Source organism: Lepisma saccharinum, chromosome 2, assembly GCF_977018435.1.
Source record: "Lepisma saccharinum chromosome 2, izLepSacc3.1, whole genome shotgun sequence".
NCBI lineage: Eukaryota > Metazoa > Arthropoda > Insecta > Zygentoma > Lepismatidae > Lepisma > Lepisma saccharinum.
The window spans coordinates 200,298,073-200,311,953 of NC_139230.1; positions in this window are offsets into that span (position 1 = coordinate 200,298,073).

Below are 13,881 nucleotides of genomic sequence, written 5' to 3' on the forward strand. Positions count from 1 at the left end.
CGTAAATTCGTGCCACTGCTTAGAGGTAAACTGAGCTCCTCTGTCGCTCAGGGTAAACGTAACGTTTGGATAGTGAGCAAAATATCCTCTATGAAGCGTGTTTATAATTTCTGTGGTGCTGGCAGTCCATAAAGCATATGCGGAGACAAAACGTGTACCCACATCAATAGGCTCAAGATGTACTGGTATCCATTAGACAGAGGAAGCTTCCCAATCAAGTCCAGAGAAAGCATCTCATGAGGTTCCTTGGGACTGATATGAAGGGTCTCCTTGAGTATCCCCAATTTGTCTGGTTTACTCTGGTCACAAATTTCACAATCTCGGATGTACTGTATCACGTCATCCTTCATGCCTTTCCAGAAGTATCGTACTGCAAGTCGCTTCAATGTCTTGGATACTCCAAAATGTCCAGCTTCATCATGAATTACTTTCAAGAGAGGTTGCTTCATTACCACCGGAACACACAATTTCCAAAGGAACTGATTATCCGATCCTTTCTTAAATAAAATCCCTTCCTGAATGCAATAGGAACGATGCAATCTGAGATTAGGTTCCTGAGAATTTAGATTGGAGTAAATTTTTGCAGAATTCATCTTCAGATTGTGCCTCTCTCCACTTGTCGACGTCATCCATTTCTCCTCTTTCGGCCCACAGGTAGTTTATTCTGAATGTCTGCTGGCTATTTTCAGGATGAATCTGGGGTATATCATCAGCAGGATACTGAGATAAAATATCTACCAGATCGTTTTGGCGACCAGAGACGTATACTATAATATACTGGTACTGTTGGAGTTTTAGAGACCAGCAAGTCAAACAACTGTTCCAGTTACGGGCATCTTGTAACCATACCAACTTTTTATGATCACTGTAGATAGTGAAGGGCCTACCTTTCAAATAAACAACATACTTCTCAAATCCAAAGATTATGGCCAACCATTCTAACTCATGGATGGAGTAATGGCGTTCGTTCTCCATCAGTTTTCGGCTTGCATACTGAATGACCTTTCTTTCTTCACCATCCATTTGGAAAAGAATACTACTAAATCCTTTCCCAGAAGCATCGCATTGGATACAGAATTCCTGTTCAAAATCATGCTGTTCTAATTCAGCATCTCTTACAAGTTCATTCTTCAGTAGCTGGAAACTTTGTTCTTCCTCGTCTCGCCAAATCCAACGTTGATTTTTACCTAACAGCTTGGTGACGGTTCAGATTTAGCTGCAAAATTTTCAATGAACTTCCACCTCCAGTTGGCGAGGCCAAGAAATTTCCAAACATCCTTTCTAGTTTTAGGTTTAGGAAATAACTTAACAGCTGAATTTTTGTCTGGTTGGATTTTGATAGCATTTCCAGAAACAATGTGACCCAAGTAGGTAATATCGTTTTTGACAAATTCACACTTTCGCAGCTTTACAGTCATCCCCACTTCTTGGAGTCGCTGCAACACTTCGTCCAGATGTTCGAGATGCTTGGAGAGTTCTTTGTCGAAAATCAGCACGTCATCCATATATTGAGTTAGATACTCTTCGGTTTCAGGACCAAATACAGCATGCATGGCAGCTATGAAAATTGACAGAGCACTAGAGATACCAAAAGGCATTCGAGCAAACATCCACTGATGTCCTTTATAGGAGAAGGCAGTACATGGTTGGCAGTCAGTTTTTACAGGGATCTGTAAATATCCAGAAGCCAGATCCAGATTTGTAAAATAACGAGCACCTTTAAATTTTTGTAAGGCATCCGAAATGGGTTCAACTGAATTCCGTGGAACACGTACAATTTTATTCAAATTTCTGAAGTCAAGCATGGACATATTGTACCGTCAGGCTTGTCGACTACAATTAAAGGGTTCAAGTAAGGGGAATTACAAGGCATTATAACACCCCATTGTCTCCACTTTTCTAATTCTTCCTCCAGGAGTTTCCTTTTTGCTATAGGTATGGGATATGGAGATCGATACACAGGTTCTGTGGTGGTGAGTTCAATCTCACACTGGAAGTTTTTAATAGTACCTGGTCTCCCGGAAAATACATCTCTATGCTTCAATAAGACTTCTTTCAATTGGCTTCTACCCCTTTCGCATAAAATCTCATTTGCATTGACCTTCTGAAGAATGTCGTCAGGACTAGCCATCCACTGATCGACATGGGAATCTTCGCGGACTTTTCTTACATACGTCCCTGTCGAAGATCCATTATTCACGAGGTCCTGCTCTACCGGAACTATGTCTACGGTGAGGGATAACTTCTCGCGCTGTAGGTCAATTCCTGCTTCATATTTCCTGAGGAATGGGTAGCCCAAAATAAAGTCAGCTTCGAGACCTTTCAAGACAAACATGTCCTCCAATAAATTTCTTCCAGCAATCTCTAGATATACTTGTCTACATCCCACAACTTTAGTTTTGTTTCTCCCAGTGAAATCAGTCAGCCTAACATCTGGACATGTTTGTAACTGCAATGATGGCAGCTTCTCTTTAATCTTCTTCCAAATGGCGTAGCTCATGAGATTACATTCGCTGCCAGTGTCCAGAACACAAATAAACTCAACGCCTATTACAGTTGCTTTTATTAACGAAGCCCTGGGTAAATTTTCCTTTCTAACTGCCTGTTGTAGTGCTCTATCTAAACTTTGTTCTCCTTCATTGAGAGTCAGCACAACAAAAAGATGATTATCTTCACTATTTATAACCTTGTCATCTGTTCCCAGAGAAGTCCAAGATTTTAGCCCAACCGTGATCGGGAATGAAGAATTCACGTTGGGCGACTGGCTAAATCCGACTGCATACCACTCGGATTAGCACTAGTCGATGGTGCCCAACAAAAGTCTCTTGTTATGTCGACTCTTTGACGTTGCTCGTTCGTCAAACGTGAAGCAGAAGGTTCAAACGGAGGTGCCGTCGCTCTGAAGTTACTGGGTTCAGAGGCGTTACGTGAGGAGTCACGGGAATGGTCTTCTGGATCAGATCTGGAACGACGCAGCCCACATTCGTAGTTGTTCCTGCCATTCCTTCTCTGAGGATTACGTCACCTGTTGTAATTGGAATATCCATTCCTCTGGTTCTGCATAACTTGTCTGACTTTGGGTTGTTGGTTTCCCATTCTCTCTATTCGACACAGGCTTCCAGCTGTCCTGCTCCTCAAGCACCTCGAATCTTTTCAAAAAATCAACAAGCTGTCGTACAGTTCGAGGAGAATTAGCCAAACTCAGACTGCGGGCTCTATCTCGAAGCTGAGAGATTATTAAGTTCACTATCTCTGGTTCTACATAACGGGCAGACAGATTGCGGTAGGCTGAGTAAATGGACCATGCGTATTCTTCCGTACTCATATCAGACTGCTTTGAATATCGGCGAGATCTCACTGCTGTCAGCTGCCTCTCTTTGGCCTCTTCAGAAGCATATTGCTTGCGAAAACGGCGGCAGAAATCAGAATAGGATCTGAACTCCAACTGATTTGCTTGAAACCAATGCTCAGCCTGGCCTTTGAATAACAGAGGAATAATTTCCAATCAGTATTTGTATGGAACTTGCATTAAATCAAAGTTGATATTGAGTTCTTTTAAATACTGTTCAGCATTCTGGGCTTCCAGGTCTCCCTTGAACTTGGACAAGGAATTAAGGTCTGCCATCCTTGGGGTTCCTGTCGTTGCTGATCGCTGAGTTCGCAGTGGTGACTCACCTGACCCGCTTCTCACATTTCCATGCCTTCGTGTTCGCTTCCTGATTTTTGCTTGATATTGAGAGTCAGAGCTGGTGCTGGAAGATGAGGAACTGCGATCTTTCTTCCTTTCTGGATGTTTCCGCTTTGCCCCTTCTTCATAAGGACGACGCAGTGCCCTGCGAGATTCACGCTCTTTGTAACCTCAGTCAGTCATCACCCGAAAGACTAAAGGTAGGTGGAACAGCAGACGCCACTTCATTAGCTCTTGAATCAGCAGTAACTCGTGGGCAACAGACTTGTTTGTCTTCTCTAGTTCTCTCTCCACCGGCTCTGTCCATCGCTTCATTTAGTTCAATGTTCATGGTTGGCAACGCTGCACTCTCAGCAACTGCAGACGGATGTCCATCTGTTCGTGATCCAGTTTCTATTTCTGTTTGCCGGGTGATGTGCATGGTCTCTAACTGATTCGTAAGCTGTTCTACTGGAGTCTTTATTTCCTCAACGTCCTTACTTCTTTGAGATACAACCACGGAAATCTGATCAATATTTTCTTGAACCTCAGATCGGAACCGTATTTTGTCAGTCTCGGACTCGGCCAATATCTGTTCCACTGTCAGCTGTTTTTCAATAATCTTATGGCACTCCTCAGTGAATCTCGAATTAATATCCTCTACATCGATGCGAATACTTTCCATGGCTTTATTAACATCGGCTGCCAAGCTACGCCGGAAGTCATCAAAATCTATCTCTCTAGCCTGCCGGATTTCTTCAGAGAATTGCGCACTAGTTTCCTCATTCTCAGACTTCAGTTGTTGAATCTCACAGGCCATCTCGCCTATTTCAGCTCTTAATACTTTTATAGATTCATCGTGCTGCTTACCGATATCATCCTTTAGCAACGCACATTGTCTGAGGATATCTTCCTTTAATATGTCAGATTGTCTACAGATATCAGCCTTCAGTGCTTCAGACTGTTTACACATATCAGCCTGCAATGTTTCAGACTGTTTGCAGATATCAGCTTTCAAGCTGGTAATGGAATCAGCTTGCTGTTCAATATCAGCCTGCAGTGTTTCAGACTGTTTGCAGATATCAGCTTTCAGTGCTTGAGACTGTTTACACATCTCAGCCTGCAATGTTTCCATACTTTCGACTTGTTGCTTGCTAATTCCTTCATGCTTTTAATGCTTTGAACATATTTAATGGATCAGATGAACTATCCGTAGACAACGATTTACAATCTTTACAAACCAAATCGGTAGACTTGTGGCTTTCAGTTTGAATATCTAGGCCACAACATTCATAGAAGCTTTGTAAATTTCTTGCACACAAATGTGGTTCTTTCATTATCAATGTCCCGACAACAATCGAGAACATTAAGTCCTGAACTCGAAGTAAGATTTTTATTTGCGCTACGCAAATGCTTCTTGTCCATATCGAAACAAAATATAACTGCTTTTCTATAAATATGAAAGTTCAGTGCTCTTGCACAATTAATATCAACTTTAAACAATTGTCTTGCCCTTGTACACTACAATATCGAGCCAACACGTTGAGCTGCCACTTGATACGTTCTTGCTATTAGACGCGTCGTACTATTCTACTATTAATATTAACTTAATAATACTCAGCGGTAAACGATGAGACTCAGTGAAGTACACAGACTCCTCTCAGGTACAGGGATAGTGTTAGGCAAAGACAATATTCACAGCACAGAGAAATAAAACCACATTACTGCAGTATGTATAAACTGAAAGGTTTTATTCTTTATTTATTGCAATTATAATGCAAATATACTTGAGACGAAGGCGAGGATTTCGCTTTGTCGATGAATTGACTCAACTAAAACGCATAAACTCAATGCGTGGATATCGGCAAGCCTATGATCACATAGACCTATCTTGCGCCCCGAACTACCACACCAAGAGATATGCAATGATAACTGAGCCAATATTTGCTCTTTAGCCTTTTATTTCCAAATTAATCCTTAGACTAGCTTTATTATTTAACGTAGAATGGTTGCAGTATTGTGCATATCATCAATGCATGGCTATCGGCGTACCTATGATCACATAGGCCTAGCTTGCTCCCTGAACTACCGTACCAAGATGTATGCACAACACCGAGGAGTTCTTTTTAAGTTTAAAAGCTTTGTCGATCCGTGGCGAAAAAGTGTGTTATTTCTTAGGTGATATCCTTGCTTTTATACTATTTTTCGAGAACACAGATTAAAGTACAGATGAATCACTCACTATCTACAAAAGGATACTATCAACAAAACTGACATCTATACATCTTTAGAATACAAATTTGTATAGTGCACTCTCGCAAACATGAAGATAACATTAAACTACTCATAACAGAGCATAAAATACAATAAACATTAAACAAAAGATATACATTACAAACAGGGTGCAATATTACATATAATAACACAACATTTATGTGTCCTTTCATAAAAGTATATTATATCAGTGACATATTTTAAAGTTATGACATTACATATCATCTGCCTATTTGCATGTGCACATTCAAATAACTCTGTAATGCAAATCATTATTATTATACTTATTCATTGAACAACATCTCTTTCAAATCATCAAATGTTCCCACACAGCTTCACCTGCCATTTACTTTGCTTCACCAGCATCTGCCTGGCCTTTCTCATAGACTGTGACACACACAATTCAATGTGTTTTCCACTGTTTGCAGCATAAGAGGAGAGAAAACTAATTTGCTCATCTGGCTTGCATCATTATGGACTTCACTCGCACAGCAGCTTGTGTGTTACAACCACCAACCATGTGCCAGAATGTAGTGTTGTAAACCTATTCCATTCAAGACTGTGTGCTGGAGTGGAGGCAACCCATACAGAGTTTTTTTTTTATTTAGTTAAGATAAATTTCACCATCTAACAATGTTCCAAGCATGGCAGGGACACTGGAAGTGAAATCAATGTTTTAAACAATATCTTGCATTCTAAGAATAAGGTGCAAAATTCCACTGTGGTGCTGTCATCCAATTATTAACCTGAGCAGAGGGAGCATGGATGAGGCAATACTGTTTTCATTGTTCCCCCATTCCTGAATTGCCAAATTGTGCAGCACTGTCTTTCATTGCTCTTTCAGTGCCAAGTGTTCGATTTCATCATGAAAGGGAACACTGTACACATGGAAAGCACAGACATAATATTTAACATTGTTGATTTTCTTTGACAATGAAGCGAAGGAGGAAAGTTAGCTACAAAGCATGCAGCAACTTCAGTTACCTTTAGGGAGGCCTTGCTGTGTACTGTAGATGTATTGATTGAGTTATTTTACTTTGCTTTTTGTGCCAATTTTGGCTAATTTGCGAAGATGGAGATGAGTGATGATTTGATTACACTGATAAATTGACACTCACTGGGATTCGAATCCATGACCCCCGGCGTCATAGCACGATGTGCTATACCTGCTGCAAAATTAGTTTGGTATTGACGCTTGTGAAGCACGTGGAGAAACCGGGTCTACTACACTGCGGGAGGGTAGGTTGCTGGCATGCGAGCCAATCAAAATCTTCCCAGTGCTCCACTCAAGCACTGGTTACCTAGCAACAGAAAACGTTTATCTCGGTGTTGCCGCTTATCGAGCTATTCTTCCTGCGATCAGTTTTCATGTTGGGACAGGACGTGTTGTTTGTTGCATTGCTGTGATATTTTAACCGGTCCGTTTGTTTAGTGTTTATTGAATTTAGAGTATTCTTTGTTGTATATAGTGTGTTGTTTTAGTGTGTTTTTTTTTGTACATAATTTTCTGTGTTCTGCTTGAGTATGTCATGTGCTTGTGTGAAGAATGTCAAGCACAGGAGGCAATACTCGAGATGACAATGTACCAAAGAGGCCATGCACTAAAAGAAGAAGGAATTCCTCTCAAAGCCAAACGCGGGAGATAATTTGTTCTGAGCGCAAATAATTTGAGCAAGAGAAAAACAATGGGGGTCCAATCATTTCTGTAAATAAAGTTCTGGACAGGACTGCTGCTGCTGTCGGCGTGTCTAAGAACACTATTGTTACATAGGGAAAGAAAAATATAATGTGGTAGAAATAAATAAATAAATGCAAGGCTTCAAAACTGGAAACCCCAGGAAAGAAGACGAATATCAGTAAACGCGTGACAAATTTAGATACCTTTCAGCAATACGCTATTTGCCACCATATTTACTCTTAGGAGGAAAGGTCATCACACTGTTGGGAAACTGCACGTTTCGTTGAAAGATTCGGTACTTTTTCAAGGTGGGAAAACATCTTTAAGGACAGTCATAAAATCTATGGGATTCTCATACAAAAAATTAATGGACGCAATAATATAGTAAAGTATGGAGGCATATGGGGATGTGGAGGTAGGGCTCCACACATTCTCGACCTCGACCTTGGCCATCATATGGAGGTGGTGCAGTGATGTGGTTCACCAATCACCTTTACCCCAGGTTTGCCTCAGGTACTCACTTGGGCTGAGTCGAGCCCGGAGGCGCTCGGGATATTTGATTGATTGGTTTGTTGTTTTAAGTCCACTTTATGCATGGGAAGGCTAATCGGGATTGGACCTACAGTTTAAAGTGGGATCCAAACCACTGTGCCATGTGCCTCCACCGGGTATCGAACCCGGGACCCCTTGATTTCAAGGCAACGATGTTGCCACTATGCCATCGGGGAGGCCTGGTACGGATATTTGAAAAAGTTCCACAAACCACCGTGGGTCTCCTGCGTGAAAGTCAGATGCCCCACCAACTGGAAACTGTGCAATTCAGTTGCGGTATAGTTGAAAGATGGGCAGACTTTAACGGTGACTTCGGAAAGAAATGATTATTGAAAGTGTATATATTCCGTATTTTCAGAATGGATTGAAAAGGTAACCTGTAAACAATGCTCGTTTCATTAATTCGTTCATGTTGTAAGGGAAATGGAAATGAAGAGAGAAAACCATAACACATTTCTTCATTGTTGTTCCTTTTCATAACACATTTTCCTCGACACAGCGTCAGATGGCTGCCCTGCATACCATACCGTACCGCATGATATGGCAACATCGTGACGCATGTTCCTTCAGCTCTCAATACCAAACTAATTTTGCAGCAGGTATAACCACTCCGCCACGAGGGCTGTACTATAAATGGAAGTGCAACTATTACATTGTGTATGCAACTATTACATTGTGTAACAGTCATCTTGCATCAGAGAAGTGAACATGTGTTCTTCACTAATTTCAGTTGATTTCAAATACACAATCCGTTATTTTGCCTACACATACAGGTTCAGAGATAGATGTGTGATGTCATATATTGGTATGGGGAAATTTTCTCATTTTGAGCTGGCAATACTGCAGGAATATTGGCACCTATATTGTTAGATCTTTGTTTACCTTGGATGTGTGAAGTTGCATCAGGCTGTGTACTTTGTTCTTGCGTAAGAAAATCAGTAGATTATATATTTTCACTGGCATATTCGGTGTGTGTAATGCACTTCGTACCAACTATACCATCAACTTCAATCAACAACAAAATGTTTTGTGGTGCCTCTTTGTGGATTCATACAAATTTAGTCTGAAGGTTTCATAATGGGAGTCAGTTGGCCTTCTCTCTCATGGTGCATGCTGTAGGACTCAAGCAAACCTACGACATTGGCAACACTACTGAAAGGGATCAACATGAAGCCCATACTTGGAACCTCTGCAGTGATTTGAAAGTTGTGGCACTAATTACTGGTTTGCAAGAAGGGTATACAAAGTACTGTTGGTTTTTATATCTCTCAGACAGCTCTGACGCAGCAAACCACTACATGAAGAAAGAATTACCAGAAGAAGAGAATGATAATGTTGTCGAGAACAATGGTTGCCAAACATTTAGTTCCTCCGGTAAAAATAATTTTACTTCCACTTCACATCCAACTTAGTTTGATGAGGGTTTCGGCGAAAATTTTGGACAAGGAAGGCAACACTTTTCTGTGCCTAAGAAAAAAGCTTCCAAAACTAAGTGAGCCTAAAGTAATAAGAAAAAAGTTTCTGAAACTAAGCGAGCCTCAAGTATAGGAAGGCATTTTCGTAGGACCTTAAGCAAGCAGTCTTCTTGATGGGGAAAAAATGAAAGCAGTAAAGAACCTAGTTGAATCAGCAGGATGGAAATCATTTCTCGCTGTGTATACTGACTTTTGGGGAAATATGAAGTAACCAAATTATGTGAACGTGTCAATGGTCATTGAAACATTCATTCTGTTAAGATAGTGCATGTCACTTAAGATGAACCTATTGCATTCACATATGGATTTATTTCCAAACAATCTGATAAGCAGGACTGTGCATAAAGTGGACTTAAAACACCAACTCAAACCATAAGTGAAATGGAAAGATGACTTGAGGGTAGTTGGGACACCTTGATGTTGACAGACTATAGGGATGGGCCAATATGAAATTTTGGCCAATACCGATATTCTACCAATCTGATATAAAATTTACTGATATTCTATCGCTCTGATATAAAATTGCAAATTGCCCTAGAATGACTCGTTGATCTCCCCACTAAATGTATGTTCCAAGATGACTACAATGCAAAAAAAGCTGTAGATTTAGATACATAAAAAAAAAGTAGAAAAAGGTAGTAGTATGTTTATATCCATAAAAATGATTTAAAGGTAGCACAATATTGAACTAACTTATGAGATATTTATAAATATACCGGACCAGTAAAATTATCAATAATTTTCACCAATACACTGATATGCCTACTAGGGTGGGCCGAAAATGGACGATTTTTATATATATATATATATATATATTCAAGTGGGGCTAGTATGGAAAAGTTGTGTCTATGGCTGCTTATGCTTGGGTGAAAAAATAGTTGAAAAAAAAAACAATTAGCCGGGCCCCTGGGGGATAGAATCTTTTGAAAAAAAAATAATTTTGAATTGTCGCAGGCTAGTCATTAGATGATCATTTGTTGGCTTTTAATGTGTATGTACTTTCGAAATTTAGAATTTTGTGCAACTTTTCGCTTGAATGAATATTCAAAATAAAATAAAAAACTTATTCGCGATTAAAATTATCCGATATGCCATCTGGTGAGATTTTCAGGAACCACTCCACGTAGGACTCCTTCGCCGTGTTGAAGCCGTTCAAAGCAAGGGGAGCATGCGAAAAAGTAGCGTATACTGTTCAGTTTTTTGCTCAAAATCGTTTTGTGGTTCAGGACAAGTGAAAAGCTTACATGTGTTTTCCACATGCGGAAAGGAAATTACGAAGAATGTACGAGTCTGTCCACTCTATTTTCAGAAATAATCTTTCGGAAAGATGATTTTATTGCCATGTAAGTAAGTTTTAAATTGTTCTTTATGAATATAACATTTTTTCGAAAACAATGTATTATGTATGTAATTTGGAACAGGTGCAAGTCGATTAAGTGCAAAGTTGAAAATAGTTTGAGAATTAATTAATGTCCGTAATCATAAAGGTAAGTCAGAAAAACATAATTGACATGCTAATGTTGCTGTTTGATTTAGTATGTCAATTTTCAGTGAAGACTGAAAATTGCCTCAATGAAATTGTTGTTGTTATTATTATTATAATTATCCGGTGTTATTATTAAACCAGCCTGCCTCTTTGGGGAAAAACCCGCAACAGCATGTTTTCATTTATTTCCTCCTAAGCTTTGCAATACAGGTGAATTGCTTTATTTTCAAATCATTTCTGAGAGCCCCAGTTAGGCAGTTACAACCGAGGGGCAGTGCAGATGAAACAGCACCGCTTTGAAAAACCAGTGCCTATACATTAGTTTCGTGCATTTTCCGTGTTATTTTTATTATTATAATTAAATGTTTCGCTCTCAGCTCAGCTTCACCTTCGTTATAGTTTCTGGAATTCACATCGCATTCGCAATACTTAAATATAACGCGTAATTTAAACGTTTCTTCCATACCAGCAATGACAACACGCTGCTATTATGTACTACTACTGAATGTAAACAAAGATCTATCCTACGTAGAGTGGCCATATTAGTAGCAACACTAGCGCTCAGGTGGTAATTTTAATCGCGAATAGGAAATCATTGACTTATTCAAATGCATTGAATATTGAATCAACCCAGAACTCACCACAGGAAGGTGGCTGCACCTCGAGTTCACCCTCCCACCCTCCAAGTCAAATTTCACTTACTAGCATTTTTTTTTCTAATGCCTTGCAGCGAAGTATAGACGGTGTTAAAGGCGGAGCTACTGCGGAGCATGCGCACTCGACTGGTCCCCCTCGAACATCCGGTTACGCTTAAGGTGCTATGGACGTTAATATGAAAGAGCAACGTGGAGATTCTTTTACAAGGAAATAGGGTGCCAACTGTGTAGGATATGGTTTCACAGTTCAATCGGGAACAAATTTATTGAGTCAAGTATCACTTCGTAGGTTTCCGAAGGACGTAGAGAGAGACGAAACCTGTTGATACAAGCAGAACAAATAAAGGATTGGTACCCGGAAAGTATTTGTACGACTTGCATTTTGTTAAGCATGTTGATCGTTTATCTGCGTATTGTGTTGTGAAAAGCACACCTCTTAGTGAGGTTTCAAACCGAAGCGACACGCGACAACAGTGGTTCGTACCGAAGTGACAAGCGACACAGGCCCATTTAGTCTATAAATAAGCATTTACCGCTCATGGGAAATCAAGTCTCAGGCGGCACAATACACGCCATTGGGAATCTGAGCGACACGTGCAGCTTGTTGTGTCGCTTCGGTTCGAAAAATTTCATTGATCACTTTTAAGTGGCACGGAGATTACACCCCGAAGCGACAAGCAACAGCCCCTTTACTCTAAAGGAAACAATTCACCTTGCATACGAGTACAACAGACCGAGGCGACACGTGCATTTTCTCGTGATGAATTGGTTCGAAAGGAAGCTTTCAGACTGCAGCGATACATGTTTCTTGGAAACCAACATTCAAAAATAAAAAACACATTCCGAATTAAAGCGACACGACAAATTGGAGGTGTCGCTTGTCGCTCGGACTGGGCCGTTTTATCAACACCGTGCATTGTGTTGCCCCGGTCTGTTATTTGCGCAAGCGTGGCTGGTGACTGGTTTGCTTTAGATCCAATGCTTCTGTACGAAATCCCGATATCGCTTGTCGCTTCAGTCTGAAAACTCCCTTGTTGTTTGAAGTATATTCGTGCAAGTGAAAGTGGCATGCCATATCATAGGTTTTCCCTAAATCCCTCAGGCGGAAAGGCGACGTTGAAAGCACATATATTTGCTTTAGCATTTGTTATGTGTCACTACTTCTGCAGATTTCTTGGCAAAGATTCACTTAAGCTTTACTTTATAATATAATAATATCACTAATTTTATACAATTATCTTTCCCTCACTTTTCCATTTACAAAATAATTGAATATATCTAAACTTTTTTACGTCTTGAGTTCGTCGTGCGTGTACATGAGACACTTGTATGTAGTATGCTATACAACTGGCGGCCACAAAGACACGTCATATCTTAATAATCTGCTCTGCAGTTGATCATCCGACGGATTCTAGACGTCCACTCCTTCATAGTAGAACTTTAACAAATACCTTTCTTGACTATCGTCGCACAACTGATGAAAACAAGCGCCCATTTCTTACTTCGTACGCTGGTGAATCTGCACTGGCAGCAACGGGGACTGGCCTAAACCGGAAGTTCCGGGGGGACCGGGCAAGACCTCACCAATGTTTATGTTTACATTTTTAACACGGTCTATTGCTTTTTATTTTCAAATTTTGGTAAGTTTTTTTTTGCGTTCAACTTGGCGCGTATATAACCATCCCTAGATTTTTCACCACACACTTTTGATGATGCATCCGTTATTAGCTTAACACACCTTTCGACTGCTTGAGTGTGGCAAGGAAAGTGGCCATGCGATATTGGATCTTTTGTTACTACGTCCAACAGTTGTTCTTCAGACAAATGTTTTGTTAGGGGGGGGGTCTGTCACTGTACAATTAAACCAGTCAATGAGGTCGACATAATCTTCAGCGTCAAAATTAATTTTGGGTATTTTGAAAAGTCTATTATTTACATTTTTTTTATTGGCATTAAGGATCCTTTTCACAGCTAAGTCCCTAAGTCTGTTAACATTGCTATAAGAAGATTTTCCAGATGTCAGAAATAACCATTGTCTTGTAATACTTTATCAATAATAACCTTCACGGAATTAGGAAGTTCCCTTGAAATTT